Source organism: Camelus dromedarius, chromosome 33 (assembly GCF_036321535.1).
Source record: "Camelus dromedarius isolate mCamDro1 chromosome 33, mCamDro1.pat, whole genome shotgun sequence".
Classification (NCBI taxonomy): domain Eukaryota; kingdom Metazoa; phylum Chordata; class Mammalia; order Artiodactyla; family Camelidae; genus Camelus; species Camelus dromedarius.
The window spans coordinates 12733752-12756621 of NC_087468.1; the positions used below are offsets into that span (position 1 = coordinate 12733752).

Sequence of the window (22870 nt, forward strand, 5' to 3'; positions counted from 1 at the left end):
GGGTGTGCTGGGAGGGGCCCACTGAGCTGCCTGCAGACGGCGACATCCAACAGGCAGGAGGCAGAGGGAGGCGAGAGCCTGCACAGGGCAGCCCGAGGCAACCAGGGAGGGCCTGATGGTGGAGGCAGAGGGTGCTGAGAACACTGCCAGGCCCAAGCCCCCGAACTGCGCAGACCTGGCTGCACTGCTGAATCTCAGCCTCCATCACCCACTTAGCGTCTTAGGAATTAATTACCCAGTTGCTCCAGGCGGAATCCAGGAGCTTGAAGGAGGCCGCAGGCAATTTGCAGAGGCCTGCAGAGCAAGGGAAGCAGCGTTTGATGCCAAACACCAGCAGAGCCCTCAGAGGCTGGATTTTGATATTTTAACATTTACTGTAGCTCTGACTGCATTTGAAGTTACCAGTCCTCTGATAGAAGAACGTGGTTGTGATAAGTTTATCAATAAAGAACAGTTCAGTGATGGAACTACTTCAACAGAACTCCTGCATTCAGGACAGTCTTGTATCACCCCGGTAACTTGATTTTTTTTTTTTAATCAAAGTATATGAGAATAAGGCAATGTACAGATGAAAACAAAGGAAGCTGATGATGAAAAAGCATCGGGAAAAAAGGGAAAAAAATCAAAAGTATCATCAGATTCCTCTAACATTCTCTGAGTTTGTATTGATCTAGATTCTTTTCCGAGATCAACTGTGGAAAACGTCTTCCAAATCGCTCCACTAAAATGTAAAGGAAAGTGCTGTGAACTTGAAGTTTGATTAAGAAAACTGCCAATGATAAAGCCCGCGGTGATGAAGGAAATTGGAAAACAGTGAGGACAAGGAAAAGGAGTTACAGTTATTAGGCCTGGAGTTATTAGGATTGGAAGGTTATGGAAAGAATGTGAAGCTTCCAGAATGTGTGCTCTCTTCGTGCTGGAATCAACAGAAGTGTTTAGCGTAGGTTTGGTTTTGTGTTTCCTGAGGTTATTTTATACGGCGAGGAAAGTATTATATGTATTATGATAAATCATATTTTCAAGAATAAAGTTTCTGGGGGAAAAAAGTCTATAGAGTAACAAATTAGATCCTCTATAACTCTGTTCAGGGCTGAATTAAAGGCAAACGCTTCCAGCTGGGGTCCGCACACTCCCTGGGGGTCTCAGCTGCGTGGATCCCATGGAGACCCCGGGACGGGCGGTCTGCGTGCCCTGCTGCGGGCCGGAGCTCTTTCCCGTGGACAGCCCTCAACCCCGCATCTCGCCTGCTCTGAACGCTGCACAAGGCTATGTACTGAGTCAGCCTGAAGACTGTGATCTGGTCACTCACGGACACCAAGAGTCCGTAGAAGCAAAGGCGGCAGGGCTGCTCTCTAAGACCACCACGTGTGACCTGCGGAGGCAGGCGACACACGGCAAACAACACAGGTAGTTCGCCCACCGATTTCAGAACCCACTCCGAGGCACGAGGGCCTGTGTTTCCCTCCTGCCGCTTCTTTCATTCCTGGCTGTGGCTGCCCCCGGGCACATCTACCTCAACCCATTCCCCCAAGTCACCCTGTGCCACTCTGCTTAGTCCAGGTCACTAACCAATCGGGAACAAAGAGGCGGAGCTCCCCACAGCCTCCCTGGGTGAGCCGGCTGGGAGCTCCCTGCTCCGCTACAGAAGCCCAGGCTAGGAACATTCTTCTCTCCGTCAAGGCCCTGTCCTGGCCGTCCTTCGAGGGCCTGCAGCACCCTCTCAACAGGACTCCTGGACCACACTCCCCAGCAAAGCGATCATCATGACCTCCAGTTACTAGAATTCTCTTCCCAGGAGGTAGCTCAGGGCTCGGGGCTTCCCACAGCATCCTTACGGCACGGCCAGGTGGAGCAGACATGATTATTTCCGGCATCCGTATGGAGCAACTGAGGGCCACCAGCAGGGCCAGTGCTCCAGCCCACACCTGTCTGATGCCCTCGCCCGGCCCTCCAACCACAGAACCGACAGACGTCGGCCAGCTCCCGGCATACAATGAGTTATTTCATTCCTTCTGAAAAACAAGTGAGAAAGACGATCAAAACCCCAGGATCTGCCTTTTTCATGGAATCCACAGTTTCCAAAACAGGGCCTCATGGGACTCACTTATAAAATGTAACTTAACAGATTACAGGATGGACGGACAGGTGGTGAAGGACAGGGAGGGGAGCAGAACTGTGCTAGTGTGAGGCCCAAGCAACGTCCCCTGTTCCTAGTGCTACTTGATAGAAACGTGTCTGGCTGGTCAGTCAGTCATGTCACCGAACACTCTGCCTCCAGTTGGTGGGGGAGGGGGCAATCGTCCATCTCCAGCAGTTTACTGGTAGCTAGTCAAGCACACTCAGAGTCCAGATGGATGCAGGGAACTGTCCTTCACTTCATATCGGGCCAAATGTTCCAACCCTTACCGAACCCCCGGGGACCAGCGGGTGGAAGCAGTCATCGCCTCACCCCACGCCAGGCTCCTGTGGTCACCCTCTCGTGGGTGACGGGGGAAAGCTCTTCTTTTGTTCCCCGTGGCCCCTTCCCCCACTTTGGTGTGGTTGGGTGGGGAGGTGGGGAGGCCCTCACTGTGGTCTGGCTTCAGGGTAGAGTAACCACAATACAATCAGACTGCCAAAGCCAAACTCCCCGTAGCGGGGCTCCTGTGCTAAAAGGACCTCTTTGTTGTATTTCAGAAATACCCTCTTCTGCATGTTGTAGACACATACACGTAGGCCACAGGAGGGAAGGGGAGAGAAATCAGTCCTGTTGCATTTACATGTTGTGTGTAAAATTTCAAAGTCCATCTGTCATTAGTGCGAGAAGCTGCATTCTACCTGAGAAATCACTACCAGTGTAGTTATTTTAAAAATTGTAGTAGCCCCATCTCCATCCCCGCCAGGGCAATGGTTCTCACCACACTGAGTCAGTCATGTAAAGGAAGCCCATTTTCCATGAGGTAAACAACACGGTGGGTTAGAAACACAGTTTCAGTGGATTTTGCTCCTAATAAAGGGACCTTGTAAAAAGAGCATTTTAAATGCGATCCAAGAGGCAAATACCTTTAAAAGTTGCAATGCTGAGAAAGAGAAGGCATCTGCACAAGGCAGCGTGTTCCACGACTCCCTCAAATTTCAGAACAGACTCTTCTCAGATCAGAGTCTGTCGTGAACTCGAGGAGCCCACTGCACATGGTCCAGCCCTGTCGGCGCCAGGCTGCAGCCCTTTCCCTCTGGGAAAGTCAGTCCCCTCCACAAACAGACTCCACCTGGAGCACCAGCTTCTGCCACAGAGTCTGAGTCTAACTACTAGAAACGGGACATGAAACTAAGGTACGTTCCCTTGGAGATTTAAATAATCCTTAAGTGGAACTATCAGGCAACGTTCTGGTGTGACATTGAAAAGACGTGGAGTCATCCTTTTTCTTTATTTCTAAGATTTGGATATTTCTTAACACTTCCCAGGCACCCTGCTGGCAATTTGGGCAACTTCTAGTAAGTCACCAGAGATTCCTGAGTTATAGCTTCATGACCAGAATTGTGGATAACCATTTTGCAGAAAAAGGTGTTACAGATCAGTTGTGACAGGAACCTGGATCCCAGCAAGATACCAAGCAGTACTCAGAGAGATGGAGAACTCAGGTATATTACAGCAGCAGGCCCATAGGAATTAACACTCCAAGCTCTGGACGCTGTCTGTAGGTTTACACAGACTTTTATAGGCTGTCAGTTTACTTTGCAACATCATATGCAAATAAGGTATAACAATAGTTTGACTAATTAGGAACAAGCTTTGTAGAATGGACCAATCAGGAGGGAGAGAAATAACCAGTCAGGAGTGAGAGAAATGGACCAATTAGGAGTGAGAGAAATAACCAATCAGGAGTGAGCTCCATGCAAATAAATTACTACAAATGGACCAATCAGGAGTGATAGAAAGAACCAATCAGGAGTGAAGGAAATAACCAATCAGGGGTGAGCTTAGGGGACCAATAGCATTTTAGGGGTAAGTTCCACTTTCCTAGAAGTAAGCCATTTCAGAGGCAAAAAGTGAGATACAGCCACTGGGCCAGGGAACCAGGTGGTGTTGGCAGGAGAGCAGTGGCCCTGCCTGGGGGTCCTGTCGGTCTTTTTTATGGGGCTTCCCACCTCAACCAAAGCACAGAATAGCAGACAACACCACACCTCTGTGAAAGTGAACTACACAGTAAGAACTAAACATAATATTAAATTACTAATTTCAAATGGCCGCATACAACTGAGAGAAAAATTTAAAGAAATTCAAACACATCTTTACATTTTATCACAGCACAGCTCAACTTCATTTCTGTCTTCCTCATTTGGCTTTAAAGAGACACTTGAACTTTTCCTCCAAAGGTCAGTCTACACCCTCAGGCTTTGGAACTTGGGTTAAGGATACGGAGTGAGGGCTAAGGACCCAGGGCAGAGCCTGGGATCACAGGACAAGGGGCTGACATGAGAGGACACTGGGTACCAGGAGGCATCTGAAAACCTATAGTTAAATCATAGCTTGAATCTGAAACTGAGCCCTAAAAAGAGCCATCCAAAACATAACCAGGCAACCATCCCTCTCCTGCAATATCCCATCTAATGACCCTTTTCCCCTTCATTCCTTCTTTTACATCTCAGAGGCCACCCCTCTAGTCTATGCCTTTATCACGCCATGCAGAGATTACCACAATAGCACCCAATGTCTTCCCAGGTCAGTACCCCCAGTACCTCTGGCAGGTGAATTCACTCAGCAGATAGTTACTGAATAGTTTCCAAATGCCAGAACTGATCAAAGTCCTGGTGATAATCAGAAAATAAGACAGGCACAGTTCTTTGCTCTCACATATTTCCTTAAGAGCGAGGAGGCCAATAATTAACAAGAGTCTTGCCAAGTGGTGACAGGTAAAACAGAAACAAGCAGGGTGGGGAATAAGAGAACGATCGAGGGTTCTTCTACTGCAAAAGCTCACAAAATTTCTTAGGTAACAACCGGCCTCTTATTCTCAGCAAAATCACATGAAATCCTTCTGCAAACTCAAGTAAATGTCTTTTATATTCTTGGGCAAGTCCCTGGAATAGAAATGTTTTGGTAAAAGTTGTCCTGTGTTTTGGTATTTTAATAAAGACACCATGATACGAGGCTTATTTCTTGGTTTTATTTTTTTTTTTTTTTAAAGAATGATGGAGCTTCTGTTTTATACAGAGTGGCCCAGGAGAGCCTCCACGGTAAGTAGCCTGAAGGGGAAGAAAGATCTGGCCATGCAGATATCAGAAGGCAAGTGATCCAGGTAGAAAAAAACAGCTGGTGGAAGGGCCCTGGGGCTGGTGCATGCTTGTGGATTAACAGGTGTCGAGGAGTCTGGTAAAGGAGGAGAAAGTGAGCAGAATGAACTGGGTCAGAGGTGAAGGCAGAGAGGGATCACAGCCACGGAAAACCTTGCAGGCCTCGGAAAGGACCCGGATAGAATGTTATGCTTAGGGCAACAGGGAATCATTTGATGGTTTGAGCAGGGGAGTGAAATGATCTGACTTGTTTTTAGAGGATGCTGAGAACAGGCTGAAGTGGGGGGAGGGGAGAAGCAGGGAGTCCAGCTGGGCGGTGCTTGTAGTGGTCCAGATGGGGCGTGACGGTGGCTGTGAGTGCTGGGTGGGGAGAAGTGGATAGATTCTGGATCTGTTTCAAAGGGGGAGCCGACAGGACCACTGACAGATGAAGTGTCAGGTGTAAAAGGGAAAAAGAAGTCAGAGATGACTCAGAGTTTTCACCCAGAGTAGCGGGGAGGATGGAGTGGTGGGAGGGGACCTGGAGGAAGAGCAGGCTGGGAAGGGAGCAGGGACAGAGTATCGTTTGGGGTATGTTGAGTTCACGATGCCTGAGAGGTCCAGGTGGAGATGTGAAGTAGGCAGTTAGCTAAATATGTCCGGAGCTCAGGGGAGACCCCAGAGTGGAGGCTTACACAGGACAGTGGAGAGCATGTAGTTGGTATCTGATGCATTTGCACGTGGGCGCACACACACACGCACACACACTACATGTAGTGGTACAGCTGGCCCCTGAACGACACAGGTATTTGAATGGCATGGGTCCACTTAGACGCAGATTTTTTTTCAATAAATACTTACTACAGTTTTGCACAATCTGGTTGGTGGCCCCCAATACTGAGGGCCACTGTAAGGTTACGAGTGACACCCCAACCTCCTTGTTGTTCAAGAGCTTGACATTCAGACAGTTGATAGGACGTGGACGTTTGCTGGTGGACGATGGAAGCTGTCAGTAGTTAGAAGGAATCCAAAGCCAGACACACCTACTCACTTAAATGATGAGAGAGAAAGAAGAGAAAACTCTGCAAAATAGCCTAGAGACCTCAAGGATGTTTGTCCAACACAAGGCTTCAGATATTCACCCTCCAGAACCATCCAAGATGCCACGTTGTCCACACACTTGGAGCACAGAGCCTGGCCATGCTCCAAGCCCACTTCCACTCCCCTTCATGGAGCCGCCGTCAGGGCCAGTCCCAACACCATGCCCACTCGCTGAGTGCCTCTGTAGGTGGGTCTCCCCAAACCCCTCCGTTCTGCACACTTATTCCAACTGAGCTATCCCGGACTATCCAAGCCCCATCCTTCCCATAAGAGCTGCTGTAACCCCTGCCTAAGGAGCCCCCCATGGTATCCCCTCCCCTGGCCAGGTCTCAGCCTCTGACCTTGACTAACCGAGCACCGATCACATATCATCCTGTAACAGAGGCTCACTCTCTCTCCTAGAAAGGGTGAGCCTGCATCTCTGTATCCTGGCTTCCCTAGGGCGTGGCCCCGCGTGGCATTCAGTAGACATTTGTTGGTAATGCCAATGAGAGCTTCATGGGCAAAGAGAAATCACCCACCATGGCGCCCTCAGGAACCCATGTCCCTACCTGGTCCCCCGCAGTGCCCATGGGCAGACTTCGGTTGGCAGCCAGCTTCAAATGAGTCTGCCAGCAGGGTGAGCATTCTCTTTCTGATAATCTGTGCTCAGCCCACCATCCTCCTGCTTCTCATGAGAGAAAACACAGGAGCTTTTTCCTCCCACACTCTGACTTTCCACTCTTCTTGCTGCATTGAGGTTGGAGGAGAATACGGTGGGGTTCACCTGGGGCCACCTCCCCCAGCCCCCCAGAAGCACCCTCCCAACCAGGAGAAGTGTTCCCCCTTTGGATGAAAAGAGCCTTCCTCTAACTGCAGATTATTTCTAAATTGTGTATCTTGTTTAATGTGTCTCAAAATTGAAAGAAAATACTTCTCCCACAATTGCAGTCATTTTGTAACTAAACCCTAGAGTTTCCCAGCTCCTTCCAAACCTACTTATTTTAAAACAGAAAAACACTGCCATTTCCCGACATGCTCTTTTATTGAGTAAGCCGGGGTGTATACGGCCGGCCACTCTCCTCTGCAGGATTACCCTAGGACTACTGGAATTAAAGACAAATTAGGTAATATTGGACGCTATTCTCTTTCAGAGAGATTTCGAAAGCCGGGTTTCCAGGGAGGTGGGGGCACACCAGAGCACAAGCAAGGTGGGCAGGAACCTTGTCACTGAGACCAGCAGAGGCGACAGGAGACGCTGACCCCCCAGGGGCGACATGGTGCCTGGAGGTTGGAGGGCGGTGCCGGTGACGCCTTCCCGCTGCCCACTGGGCTGACAGGTGGGCCTCCCAGGATCTTCCAACACTGGGACAGGACCTTGATACCTTTTCAAAAACAAGCTGTAGTCCAGAGGTTCGTGGTATGGTATTTTCTAGTGTCTGGTCTCTGTTCTCAGTGAGAATAAACAGAGACACCCCCCTACTCCAACAAGGCTTTAGAGGGAGTGAACCTCAGCTGACCTTGACCCTGGTCTTAACCTCCACATGTGTCCCCAAACCATACCTCCATCCCCACTGCTGAGTCATAAACAAACTGGGGTTCTACAGTAACCACATCCTCAGAAACTGGTGGAAAAGTGAGGCAGCATCCGGAGAACTTAGGACAACGTGAAAGAGCCTTTTTTTTCAGAGGCCAGATTTTACCTGGTGATGAATAAGCGACATTGTCTAAAAGCCACAAATCACAGGATCTGGAGACACAACAGGACCACGCACACACGGGACATGCCTGCTGTGAAACAGGCAAGTTGAGACTGGCAAAGCTGACTCCCCGAGGAGGTTGAAGGAGCCGAGGGGAGCGACCATTTTGCATTTTGGAAGGTGCAGAGGCACTGAGAGCTTCCAAGGCAAATGAGCGACTCAGGTGCTGCCAAAACCCGGGATGCCCCCAGCACACCCAAAGGGTTCTGAAAACCATGCAGGAAGTTCTAGCCCAAAGCCGAGTCAACAAGTGTGTCAGGCCCATAACTCTTCTTTCAATCGGGAGTCAGTTTTCACCAGGTGCGAGACACAGAGCCATTGACCCCAAGCAAGCATTCAGCAAGAACCTTGCTTAGCCTCAGACACTTGTCATCTTGGATTTAAACTTGACCCCGCCTGCCCATGCCGCATGTGAGATAAAGGTCAGGGAACAGAACAGTTCAGCCTGCCGCTGAACCTCCATGATTAATCGCTTTCCACCCGACTTGACAGCCAGAGATATTTCTTCCTCTCACCCTCAGGCATTATCTCAACACGGGATGAACTTGAAACTCCCCTTTGAGGCACACATGCAAAACTGACACGTGAGGGCTGAAAGGACACTCAGGAGCCCTGACTCACACACGGACTGCGGCGGGATGTATTTGGTTTCCTCGGGAGGACAAAACAAACCTTTGTACAGCCCTCAGAGTTCAAAACTGGGGCCGTCTCATATAGAGATATGTAATCATCTTTTGCCTGAAAGCCACATACCTTAATTACATGTGGGATCTGATAAACTTCTCGAAAGTCATTGCACGGATAGATACCCGTGGATGTCAGGAAGGGCCAGTTCTACGTCCTGGATTAAAAGTACCCATTTTGGAAACAAATTGCTACAGCCGCCTTGAAAAACAGGCAGGCAGTATCTTACAAAGTTAAACATACATCTGCCCTGAGACCCAGCAAACCCACTCTTGGGGGTGTTTACCCAAGAGAAATAAAAACAGGAGTCCACACAAAGACCTGTATATGATTGCTCACAACAGCTTTATTCATAATCACCCCAAACTAGAAACACCTTGAATGTCCATCATCTGGTGAGTGTAGTCAAATTGTGGTGCGTTCATACAATGCAGAACCACTTGGCGATAAAAAGGAACAAGCTGATACACACAGCGACATGGACAAGCCTCAAACAGATTATGCTGAGTGAAAGAAGCCAGATGCAAGGACTACGCACTGTCTGATTCCATTTATCTGAAATTCTAGAAAAGGCAAACTGCAGTGACAGAAAACAGGTCACTGGTTGCCAGGGCCAAGGGGAGGGGGTGACTCCAGAGATGGTTAAAGGGACTCTCTTGGGGTAACCGAGTGTTCTGTATCTCCACTGTGGGGGTATTTACACAACCACATACAATTACTAAAATTCATTAAGGTGAGTCAATTTTATGTTACATAAATTATATCTCAATATTTTTTAAAGGTCCTCACTTCTCTTCTCCGAAAGTCAGCCTGCAGAATCTGTCCCTGTCCTTCCTTTTATGTTTGTTTTTTAATTCTCTTTTTTTGTGGGGTGGCGGTAATTAGGCTTATATATATAATATATATATATATATATATATATATATATATATATATATTATAAATATATTTACTTATTTTTTTAATGGAGGTGCTGGGGATTGAACCCAGGACCTCACGCATGCTAAGCACCCACTTTACCACTGAGCTACACCCTCCCCACTGTCCCTGTCCTTTACTGTGCTCACTGTCTGCACTTCTGTTCCAACAGAAAGCCATGGTTCCAAGGAATGAGAGGCCGGGAGGGAACCCCTCATCCCATCCTTTATACAACAAGGTGGTCTATGTCAGGACACACCTTCAGAAAGCCAGCGTGGGATCCACAGTCTGACCACTGATGTATTCCAGGGAAAGCAGATGGACATAAAGCATTCCATCGCAGAGGTGATGCATTTCATTCCCCCCAAGAATGAGGGGCCCCCACAGAGGAGGGGTGTGTCCCAGGTGATCGCTCATGCAGCACCACGAAGGGGCACAGGCAGAGATGGAGCAGGCGCCCCAGGGGCCCAGAGGGGAACACCGCCCCGAGGATCAACCCTGTGAGTTCCTGGACCACCAAAGAAAGACCTGATCTGTAGAAATTCACCAGAAGCAACACGGAAGATCCCAAGTCATATAAGCCATGAGCGTCTGTGGTTCAAAGGAATAAGGTGAGTTTGTGAAAGTCAGAGGGACAGGAACACTGCAGATGTAAGTACTGAGACATGTCACCCCGTCGGGTCTGGCCAGATTCTAGAGAACCAAAATTCTCTCTTTCCTCCTCCCTAGGAAACAAACCAGGAAGCTGCTTCTCTAGAGGACAGACGATGGAAGTCGTCTATATTATGGTCTTCAAATTGCCATACGCACTGAGCCTGGGAAAATTCTTGAACAGGCATGTGAGGCGCCCACAGTTGGTGTCTGCAGGTCAGCGAGCTGACCACACTCCCTGTCCACCCCTCACTGTCCTGGAAAGGTGTTGGGCAAGCAGGAGAACCAGCGCTACCACATCACATGCCAGCTGTTGCTACCAATTTCTGCGAAATAACAAAGACATCATCACAGATTTTCTTGAAGCCAAAACCCTGAATAACATCAGCAAGACCACAATAGCCCCCAAATTAAAGGTTGCAGGCATGAAAGGACTGTGGGGCACCCCCGGTCGAGGCCCTCAGTCCCTGCTGAACGCAGCTTACATTCTCGATTTCAAAAGCCACAAGAAGGTGCTGAGCCATTTGCAACCGAACTCCAGTGAATTTGCAAAAAGGGAGGAGGCTAGCTAATGCCCTGACTCAGCAAAGAATATAACCTTCGAAATTTCCCAGCCATCTTGGTCAAGTGAGCAGGCCCCACTTTCTGTCCTCTTCTTCCCAAGGGCTGTGCTCCTCACCCTCGGGAGGAAGGAGGGTTCTCTGTGCTCTGTAGCCCCTCCAGGGAAAGAAATGACCAGTCACATCCTGCTCTTGGTTAGTGAACAGAAGAAGAGCTGTGACACAGGGAAAGATTTAGTCTACAGGGAAAATGTGTGGGGTCGTTAGCTCATGAGTGGCCAAGCGGGATCTGCATTCATCACCTGCTTCCTCAGTTCCACACCCACAGATATAACGAGGTTGTATTTTAAATCGCCTGCCCCAAAGCTGAGAAGCAAACTAAGTTTCTCTCCTGGAAAAGGAATTTCTCGAACACCAGCAGGTGTATCTCAGAACTGTAAAAAATTAATAAAAAGAAATCTGAATTAAATAGAGTTTGGAGACCAGAAGAGGGAGCTCTCACTCCCGGCAAACATAGCAGAGCCCGGCAGGAGGAAGAAGACTCCTTTCCCGGCAAGGACTCAGCGGGTGAAAAGCCACTCTTTGTTTACTAGAGCCCTTCCAACTGCCTTTTCTCCTCTACAGAAGAGTCCTTTTTCCCTAGCTGTGCGGGACCTTGCACGTGGCTCACCATAGTTGCAGACCCCAAACTGCAATTCTCTGCTGATTCCTAATAAACCCATTTTTGCTAGAGTAATATCTGGCACTCTATTTATTTCAGACCAACAGAACTACAGCCAAAGACAGAGGCGAACCGACCAGGATTAGGGACGCGTGGTAGAAAGCCATGACCGAAATCAGCATGTCCTCCTGACCCCCAAGGTCTGCTCCAGTCACCCCCTCACAGCCTTCCTGCATGCTTAGCCGCAGCCTCCATTTCCCCATCTGTAAAATGGGGCACCTTGTAATCACATGGGTGTGTAGTAAAGGAAGAATGAGATGAAATCAGTAGAAGGCAAACTATAAACCGTTAACCAAGATGATTACTGGGAAAACCTTCCAGAAGTTATTAGCTTCCATTTAATAAAAAGCCATTACCCATGAACAGCCCATTATCGGCCAACAAATGTCTTAAAGCTTACAATGCTCAATGAATTATTTTTTTAAAATAATAAACTGGAATTCTTCTGCACTTGAATGAGTTGTACCTGCCTCTGGGCAGCTTGGCCGCTGGCTGACTACAAGAACACAGCAGAAATCTGGGCAGAGCCTTCACTTGGAAAGTGAGGCCCTTCCGAAGTCCTAACCCCAGTTTAACCAGAAAGAGGTCATTACTATGCAGGGCAGGGATGCATCCCTGACCAGGGGGTGGCTGGCGCTCCCCTGTGACTGCCTGTCTCTCCCCCCTGCAGGGAGCACACCCGACCTGTTCCTCTGCCAGGGAGCCGTCCCTGTTGACTATTCACTGAAAGCAGGTGTAAGAGCGAGGCTCCAACTCTCACACTCGGACCTTTCTCCTCTCTCTGCCTAAACGTGGGCTCAGCAACACTTGCATCTAGTGCTAAGCAGACGGCTAGAGGAAAAAGAGTGAGAGCACTGACACGCACCTTCGCTTCTGTTCCAGAGGCTTCTATTTGCGTCGTTATCTTGTTCAAGCCTCCTGACAACTCCAAAGTAGCTCTCGTTTCTCTCATTTGTGCCAAGGACACAGCAAATCGGTGGCCAGTCTGGGAGTCGGTGCGGGCCTGCCCGAGGGCAGCACCCCGCCGCCGCCCCCGCCCCGCGGCACGCGGGCCGCTCACCGAGAAGCGCTCACACCCCGCACCGCGCGGGCGCCGCCTCCAGGCTGCGCAGCTCGCTGAGCACGGCCTGCCCTTCACCGACTTGTGTCCGTCACGGCGTGTAGCTCTTAGGAGACGTGCAAGAAGGTTTTTTGTTTTTTGTTTTAAATAAATGACTCTAGAAATAAGAGGCTGACCCAGCACAGTCCACGGCAGTGGACCCCAGAGAAGGCAAGGGGGCCGTCTGGCCGATGCCCGCAGGCACTCTTCCCGCGCTCCTGCTCCCGTTGGAGACTTGCGCATGCGCCGTGCTCCGGCTGCGGTATTGGCTGGTTCAAAGGCCTGGAGGTTTGGTGACCAGGCAGAGGACCTGAAGCTTCCCAGCCGCCCCAGCCCCCTTCTAGGCAGAGGCTTGGTGAGGAAGCAACTCCTGGGACCTTCCACCTGGGGGGGAGGTGGGGGCAGGGGGGCAGCACAGTGCAGTTAACAAGTCAGCCTGCCTGGCTCCTGTCCTCAAAGGACCTATAGCTCCGCCCTCTTCAGCAGTGGCCTGGTGACATCTCAGGAAATCCCAGCGACCTAAGATTGGTCTAAATGAATCTATTCTCAAGTGGGGCCGCGGGGTGGAGAGGCCCGACTTAGATGTACCCACACACGAAGGGCTCCGGCGGTGGAAACTGAGGAGAAGGCACAGGGGAGAGCGAGCTTTACTGCCACTGTCATAAGAAGGTGCCAGGTTGCCCAGCCCACTCAAGACAAAGTCCGAGAAAAAAAAACAAATACAATGTCTCGTGTCCACACACCACTTCACACCCATCAGGATAGCTGCTATTAAAAATTTTTTAAATAAAAATAAATTTTAAAAAATCAGAAATAACACGTGTTGCCAAGGACGTGGAGAAATTGGAACTCTCGTGCACTGTTGTGGGAATGGTGCAGCTGCTGCAGAAAACAATGTAGCAGCTCCTCAAAACATTAAAAATAGAACTACCACATGATCCAGCCACTCCACTTCTGCGTATAAACCCAAAAGAATTGCAAGCAAGTCTCAAAGAGATATTTGTACACTTCTGTTCACAGCAGAATTATTCACAATAGGCAAAAGATGGAAGCAATCCAAGTATCCATCAACAAAGGCATGGATAAACAACATGTGGTCTATACATACAATGGAATATCATTCACCCTTCAAAAGGAAGGAAACTCTTACACCTGCTACAACATGGATGAACCTTGAGGACATGATGCTAAGTGAAACAAACCAGACACAAAATGGACAAGTACTGTGTGATTCCATTTAGATGAGGTACTCGGTCAAATTCATTGAGACTGAATGTGGAATGGTGGTTGCTAAGATCCACAGGGAGGGGGCAATGAGAAGTTAGTATTTAATGGATACAGAGCCTCAGTTTTACAAGAGGGAAACTTACAGAGATGGATGGTGGTGATGGTTACACACTGTGCACATAGTAAATACCACTGAACTAACTACACACCTAAAAGGGTTGAGATGGTAAACTTTATGTTGTGTATTTTATCACAGTTTTTTTCAGTGTCCACACATATTAAAATTAAAAGCTCCCAATCCTTACTGCCCCACTGGTGACCAGATCACACTTTTTGTTTTGTTGCGATGTGTCTCCTCTTGAGCTTCGTATCCATCTGGTGCCAATTTTATTAATAGAAGAATGAGATTCAAGTAAACTTTCCTCCAGAGAAAGGATGAACCCAAGAAGCAGGCAACCTTCCAGGACCAAAGAATAGGAAAACAAGCCAACAGGTCAATTCAGAAGGTGCAGCCTGGCCCTTCTGAAACCTGCCATTCGGGGGAGAGGGGAGGAGGCTGGGTGGAACAAGGACCAGGTTACAATCCAAAAAATGTATTATCGTTGTCCTTCCGGGTTCTCAGTGTTTCTTTCGATGAGTCACAAAGGTTAGCTGAGAGGCTCTTAAATTAAAAACCCACAGGGTTTTCCTTTTATAGACTGTCCTCAAGAACCCTCTCACTGAGTGTTCCCTCTGTCCTCATCCCCACTGGCAGCTGCTCTTAGCGTGCGTGTTTACAGAAATACCAGTAGTTATTGCATGTTCCCTTCCATGTGGTTAAGCATTGCCATAAAGCCCAGGCTGGATGAGAAATAGATCTTTCCCTCCTGAGAAAGGCTGAATGGAGCAAAGCTAGTGGTGGTGGCGTGTGTCTTGTGCCACCTACTGGCCACTGATGGGATCACAAGCAAACACCTGAGAGGTGGACAGGGCTTTGCCACCCGCCATTGAGCTGGCCAGGACCACTGCCCTGCCCACCCTGCGGGGCAGGAGGGGACTGAGAAATGCCACCAACCAATTGCCCCACACTGGAACAGATCTCCAGTCCTGTACTCCCTAGCGAAGGGCTCCTAACACCTGAGCTACTGTCTAAAGAGGCAGCCCATTGGGTCTGTTGCTGCCAGGACAAGGGGAACTGACATCGCAGCATTATTCACCACGTGCACACTTAGACTTGGAGGAGGGCTGCTGGGTCAGCTGTTGGGAAGGGGAACTATAACATAATGATTCTTTTATTGTCTATTGTCTATTTTCCAATGCTGGAGCCACTGCCTCATTTCTTGGTTCATTTGAACAAATATGGATTGGCCAGGCTCCAGGCAGAGCAGCAGGAGGGAACCCCTCCATCACCTACCTTATGGTAGGAGCACCCCTGATGCCAACAAATGTTTGGCTATTTCCTAAATAGAAACTAATCTTAAATTATGAAAAGTGCCACCACTGAGGATATTCATGCTCTGAAGCCCATTCACAAAGAATTCGGAGCAATAATGGGAATGAGTATGTAAAATCCCCAAGAGTGATCACTTCAAAAATGTGCCTGTTGAGGGGAAGGAAGAGCTAAGTCCTGGGAGAGGGACAAGGCTTGAGATGCTGGCAGGAATGGAGTCGAGTAAACCATCCAAGGGAGACGGCAGCGCCTGGAGCAGAGTCTCGGGGTGCGGGGGGCGCTGCAGGGCGTCAGAGGAAGCAACACAACAGCACAGGCATCTGGGGTCTGCACTGAGGCTCGAACAGAAGCCCCTGCAGTTCCTCCCTCAGTGAGAAATCTATTCATTCACCAGATAGTTACTGAGCATCTACTTCATGGCAGCCCTATGGATTCAACAGTGTAATGTCCAAGCCAGCCTGGACCCTGCCCTGGGGAGCTTGCAGTCACGTGGAGAATGTAGACATTAAACAAGAACAGAAAACATGCAAGTGAAGCATAAGACAGGGGGCTCTGATCGAGCCAGGGTGCATGCGCCCCCCTTTGGGGGGTGGGGGTCCGAGGGCTTCTTGTCAGGTGAGGCCAGGCAAGAAGAGGGTCCCCGGGAGAGTCTGAGGGATGCAGCTCATTGGCCATCACACAGTAGGTCAGGCTGGACACAGGGAGAGAAGGGGAAGGGGGCTGGTGATGACCTCCCCCATTAGAGATGTCACAGTGAACTCAGAGCAATGTAAACTCATTAAAGACGCAATTGGATTTGAGCTTTTCAAAAACCACTCCAGTTTTGGGGTAGGAAGTGGTTTAGTCTGTGCACAAAAGGATGAAGACCAGTGTTAACCCACTTGGGTGACGCCAGTGACAGCTGCCGGGGGCTTGACCTGGTGGGGACCATAGGAGGTGGGGAGAAGTGACCAGGTTCAAGGAAACATTAGGAGTTGGGGTCAAAGGAATGTACTAATGGGTTGGACATAAGGGGACAGGATGGGAGGTGTCACGGTGACCCCCTGAGAAGATGGGGGTAACGTGTTGTGAAACAGGGAACACCAGAAAACAGTACGCTTGATCTGAAAGGTATGAGCATTGTCCTGGGTATAGTGAATTTGAGACGTGTGAGGCCACTAAGGAGGCAGCAGGGATACAATACCAGCTGTCCTCAGCATGTGGGTGATAAATAACCAAGACATGTAGGGAAGGATGAAATTGAACAGAAAAAGAACATAGGAGGAAAGAAAAGCAGTCTAGCCTCAAGGACATTCAGTGTCTGGGTCAGGGATGGGGCGGGGCTGGAGAGGGGTGACCAGGGAGGTAGGGAAACCAGCAGGGATTGGGGTCACCAATGCCAAGGACACAAAGGGTCATGAATGACAGAGACTAAGAAGTATCCCGGGGATTGCGCAGGACAGTCTCAGAGGACCCTTCCCTGACCAGTCGTCCTAGTCAATAAGAAGCTAGAAGAAGAGCAAAGTCACTCAATGCAAGCAAGGGGGGAAACAGTAAAGATACAACCACAAATCAGTAAAATTGAAAATAAGAAAACAACTGAAAAAAATCAATGAGACAAAAAGCTGATTCTTTGGGGAAAAAAATCAGTAAAATTGGTAAATCTCTAGTAAGACTGACAAAGAGAAAGGGAGAAGACACAAATCACTAATACAAAGAATAAAAAAGGGGCTATCACTACAAATCCTACAGCCAGTACAAGGATATAAGGGAAGAAACGGAGCAATTCCTCAGAACCACAAACTGGCAGATTTGAACCAAGATGAAACAGACTACTTGTAAAATCCTCTAATCATCAAAGAAATTGAATTCATAATTTAAATCTCCCAAAAAAGAAATCTCTAGGTCCAAATGGTTTCACTGGAGGGAACCCTACCAAACATTTAAAGAATTAACACATATTTTAGAAAATATTTTCTAGAAAATAGAAGAGGGAGAAACATTTCTCAACTCATTTTATAAGGCTAGTATGCCCTGATTCCAAAACCAGACAAAAATAGTACCAAAAAAGAAAACTACAGGTCAATTTTTCTTATGAACTTAGATATAAAAATCCTCAACAATATACTAGCAAATAAAATCGAGTAATGTATAAAAAGAATTATATACCATGACTTAGGCAGAATTTATTCCAGGGATGTAAATCTGTTTCAACATTTAAAAATCAATATATATAATCCACCATACCAGTAAGCTAAAAAAAATCATGGGATCATATAAATTATTGCATAAAAATCATATGACAAAATCCAATACCTATTCACGATAAAAAAAAAAAAAATCCTCTCAGAAAACTAGGAATGGATGGGGAACTTCCTCAACTTGAAAAAGAACGTTTTAGAAGTCCTACAGCTAACATTATACTTAATGGTGAAAGACTGAATACTTTCCTGATAAGATGGGGAACAGGCAAGTCCCACTGCTGCCAGTCTTACTCAACATAGCATTAGAACTTCCGATGAGCACAAGATGGCAGAGAAAGTAAATAAAACACATACAGATTGGAAAGGAAGAAATAACTGTCCCTATATGCAGATAACATGATTGTCCCTGAATACTTTCCTGATAAGATGGGGAACAGGCAAGTCCCACTGCTGCCAGTCTTACTCAACATAGCATTAGAACTTCCGATGAGCACAAGATGGCAGAGAAAGTAAATAAAACACATACAGATCGGAAAGGAAGAAATAACTGTCCCTATATGCAGATAACATGATTGTCTACATAGAAAATCCCAAGAAATATACACAAAAACTCCTAGAATAAGTGAATGCAGCGAGTTTGCAGCACACAGATCAATCATATTTCCATATACTAACAATATACATGTGAAAACCAAAATTAAAAACACAGTATTTACAATTGCTCCAAAGAAAAGTACATACCTAGGTATAAATCAAACAAAACATGTATAGGACTTTTATGCTGAAAACTACAGAATGCTGATGAAATAAATTAAAGACCTAGATAGACGACCTATAAGTAGACCTAGAATTAGATGAACTGTGAACAGAAGTCAAAGACAACACAGTAAAGATGTCAATGCTCCCCAAGTTAATTTAAAGGCATAATGAAATTCCTTTCAAAATCCAAGCAAAGACTTTTATAGACAGAGATAAGTTTATCCTTAAACTTATAAGAAAAGGCTTAGGACCTAGAAGAGCATAAGCAATTTTGAAGAAGGACAAAGTGAGAGGAATGGCTCTACCTGACGTTAAGGCTTACCACTCAGCTACGGTAATCAAGACAACGTGGTCTTGGTAGAGGGATAGACACGTAGATCATTGGAACATAATGCAGAACGTAGAAACAAAATCTGACTTTTGACAAAGATGCAAAAACAATTCAGTGAAGGAAAGACAGCCTTTTCAACAAATGGTACTGGCGCAATAGAACGCTGGCAATGAAAAAACTGAACTTTAGGAATACCATTCAGCCATAAAAACCAACAACTTAATGCCATTTGCAGCAACATGGATGCTCCTGGAGAATGTCATTCTAAGTAAGCCAGAAAGAGAAAGAAAAATACCATATGAGATCGCTCATATGCTGAATCTAAAAAAACAAAAAACAAAAAACATAAATACAAAGCAGAAACAGACGCATAGACATAGAATACAAACTTGTGGTTGCCAAGGGGGCGGGGGGTGGGAAGGGACAGACTGGGATTTCAAAATGCAGAATAGATAAACAAGATCATACTGTATAGCACAGGGAAATATATACAAGATCTTGTGGTAGCTCACAGTGAAAAAAAATGTGACAATGAATATATGTATGTTCATGTAAAACTGAAAAATTGTGCTCTACACAGGAATTTGACACAACATTGTAAAATGACTATAACTCAATAAAAAAAAAGTTAAAAATAATAATTAAAATTTAAGAAAAAAAACCTGAACTTTACCCTAAACCTCACACACACTTCACATAATTAACTCAAAGTAGATAATGGACATGAATGTAAAATGTAAAACTTTTAGAAAATAAACATAGGAGAAATATTTGGAACCCAGGGCTAGTTGAAGAGCTTTCAGATTGACACCAAAAGTACATTTCAAAAAAGGAAAAAAGTAATAAATCAGATCTCATAAGACTTACAGCTTCTGCTCTGAGAAAGGCTATTAAGAGAATGAAAGGACAAGCTATCGACTGGGAGAAAATATTTGCAAACCACGTATCTTAAAAAGAATGTGTATCTGGGATATACATAAAAAGCTCTCAAAACTCAACAGTAAAGAAGTAATTCCACTAAAAAAAAACATGAACAGACATTTCAACAATGAGGATATACAGATGGCAAAAAAAAAAAAAAAAAACAGATGAAAAGGTGTTCAACAGCATTATCTATTAGGGAAATACCAATTAGAACCACAATGAGATATTGTTGAAATAAAAAAATAGTGATAACACCACATGCTGGCAATGATGTGGCGAAAGGATCACTCATACACGCCTGGTGGGGATGTAAAATGATACGGCTGCTCTAGAAGAGTGTGGCAGATTCTTACAAAACTAAATATGCACTTTACCATACAACCATGGATTACCACCAAGCAATAAAAAAGAATAAACTATTGACTTATGCAGTGAATTAAGTAGTTCTCAGTGGAATCATATAAAGTAAAAAGAAAAAAAAGCCAAATCAGAAGATTACACACCATTTCCACTTATATATTTTTAAATAACAAAATGACACAGATGGAGAAGAGATTAGTGGCTGCCAGGGGTTGGGGTGGGATAGTATAGAACAGTAGCATGAGGACCTGTTCTAACAGAACTGTTCTGTATCTTGGTGGTGGTGTACATGAGTTTAATCACATACATGATAAAATCGAATAGAACTAAATCTATACATAAGTGACTGCATATCAAACTGGTAAAATCTGAATAAGGTCAACAGATTACACCAGTGTCAATTTCCTATTGTGACACTGCACTATATAGTTACGCAAGTTTGTGCCACCAGGGGAAATCTGGTGAAGGATATACAGGATCTCTCCGTATGATAAAAGTTTAAAAGTTTTTAATCTTAATATGATTGCAGCTAAACACAAATAAGAAAAAAAAAAGACAGTAAAAATAAATTATATTAATAACTCTTTATTATTAATGACAAATTAATCAAGTTTTAATTTTGTATTTTCTCCACTGTTGGATAGGTGGACATATCACTTACGTTTGGAATCGTTAATCGACTTGATTAAACACAAGATGAGGTTCAAGGTGGAGGTAATGTTGGGATAAGAGGAGGTGGCCCGTGTGTTCGGGCTGGACACTCATTTCTCCCCCTTGAGGCCCACGGCCTTTTCCTTGAGTGCCTTTATAAACCAAAGAGCAGTTCCTGGTGGAACGGTGTGACATCATCAGTGCCTCATGGCAAAGGCTCCGGAATCTCAGGAGCCACTGGGTCCCAAACACTTGGCCACGGTCGGCGATTTCCTGCTGTTGCGAGGCTGCGTCTTGAGTAAGTGTGAGGGCCGAGGTCTTGACACTGCCTCAAGGTGTTCACTCAGGGTGGGCGCCACTCTTTTCTGTACCAAACTGAGTCTTGGACCCTGAGCTATGTTTTCCCAAAGGAGTCGCAAGGGATGTGGAAGGGGTTACCTGTGAATCTCCAGATGAATGACTGGGGACACAAAAGGAACACAAACCAATCTCGAGTTTGAGGGGAAGAGAGAACAGGAGGGGATGTGGGTGGAAAGAGAACAAAACAAATACTGCGGAAGGAGGAGAGAGTAAAGCCACTCCCGGAGAACTCGCCCGTGAGCCTCAGGAGCCACAAGGACTGTGGGCAGAGCGAGAAGAGGGAGGAACACTGCCCTCAGACAGGGCGAGCGGCACTGGGCTTCTCGAGGGGGCACTGCCTCCATCAGCTTCAAGGGCTGTTTCAGACAGACATGGGCCACTCTGGTCATCTTTCTGCCAGGCTTGGTTGCCCAGGACTTTCCGGTGGTTCACAGGGATCCTCAGGCAAAGCTGATGCCATAAGCATGAAGGTCACCCTGCTGGACCCTAGTGGTGTCACTGCCACCAGCCATTCTTCCCTTGGGCACTGCTCAGACACGAGCTCTAATCCTGAGTCCAAAGAACTCTAGCCACGGTCAGGGGTCAAACCTTAGACAGATCACAGCATTGCTTCCTTAACTGCAAATGAGGGAAGTTATACGCCTCACCTCACAGATCATTAAGACTGAACGAGGTAACTCTCCACACACTGATCGATCAGTATCAATATCAGAAGCTCAATAAACAGTCAGTAACTGTTAGCTACCATTATTGCCATTTTAATTCTTACTGGGTTTCACAAGAAGCAGATGAAGCAAAAAGAAATGGCCTGGTGAGAATCAAGTTGGTTTCCTTCCCCTTTTTTTGTACCCAGAGAAGACAGGATTCCTCCGAGCTCCACACCAGCTGCTCAGAGACGGCTCCAAGCCAACAGGAACAGAGTCAGAAGAGGGAGTGCATGGCAGGGAAAGCAGGTGTGTGTGGCCATTCACCCGTCATGTTTCTGAATGAATGAAGGTGACAGGTCATCATGGCTCCAGCATCACTTCCTCCCTTGACCCCCCTGAGTGTGTGCCTGCAGGGCAGGGGAAAAGGTGTCCAGGGCGAGACCGGAGGTCACTATCTTGTTCACCTGTAGTTATTAAAGACATCTATGACCAGAGAATTTCACATCTGTCTCCACAGAGGCGTCCCCCAGGCAGATTAATCCATGGAAAGGGGCACAGGAGAGCAGCTTGTGCCTGGCAAAGAGAGGTAAATATTAACTCAATTCCTACCCTCCTTTATAGACAAGTGCAAAGGGGGTGATGGTCATTCTTCTCTTATCCCTTCAGATGTCACGTGCAAAGTCCTCAAGGTGACTGAGAAGGGAAGAACCCAGTACTTCCCAGGTGGGTTCCTCCCATGATCACACAGGGCCCGTCCTCTCTCCCTGCAGCTCCTCGGAATAGGAGCCCTCCGGCCTCCAGTTCTGAGCCTCCAGAGGCTGTCCCCAAGCTGAGAACCAGGAGGATAAGAGGCCACAAGAGGAAGAGACTGGTGGATGTCAAGGCAGGTATGTGTCCTCAGGCACCCCTCAGCTTCCGTGGCCCTGCACGGAGCATCAGTTACTGCTGAGGAATACTTGTCATCCTGTCCTAGGGGGCAGGGTCCAGGCTTCGGGGTGAGCTGAAAGGGAAGCACTCGGGACTTCCCCGGGGGCCAGGTCCGTGCTCACGTGGAGTCTTGTTCCTGCAGCTGCCCGGAAGAGCACTCCCCTGACCTCCAATTCCACCTCCTTGGAAGCTGTCTCTGAACTGAAGTCCTGGAGGAAGAGAGGGCAGAAGAGGAACATATGGACTGTCAATCATGTTGAGGGGATGAAACTCAGGATAAACAAGAGGAGAAGACCCAGTTACCGTCCAGAAGACCAAGAAGCATTCTACCGGCTGCTGGGTGTGT

At 47.1% G+C, this 22870-nt stretch overlaps 1 protein-coding gene across 2 annotated transcripts in view; it reads right to left on the bottom strand.

The window, feature by feature from the left end:
* Positions 1–21692: 21692 nt before the first annotated feature.
* ANAPC1 (anaphase promoting complex subunit 1) overlaps positions 21693–22870 on the bottom strand; it is an 83914-nt gene continuing 82736 nt past the window's right edge. For both annotated transcript variants that reach the window (XR_010378806.1, XM_031441242.2), the window contains exon 49: positions 21693–22733. The gene's annotated coding sequence lies outside the window, so the exon portion shown is untranslated. The remainder of the gene's footprint in view (positions 22734–22870) is intronic.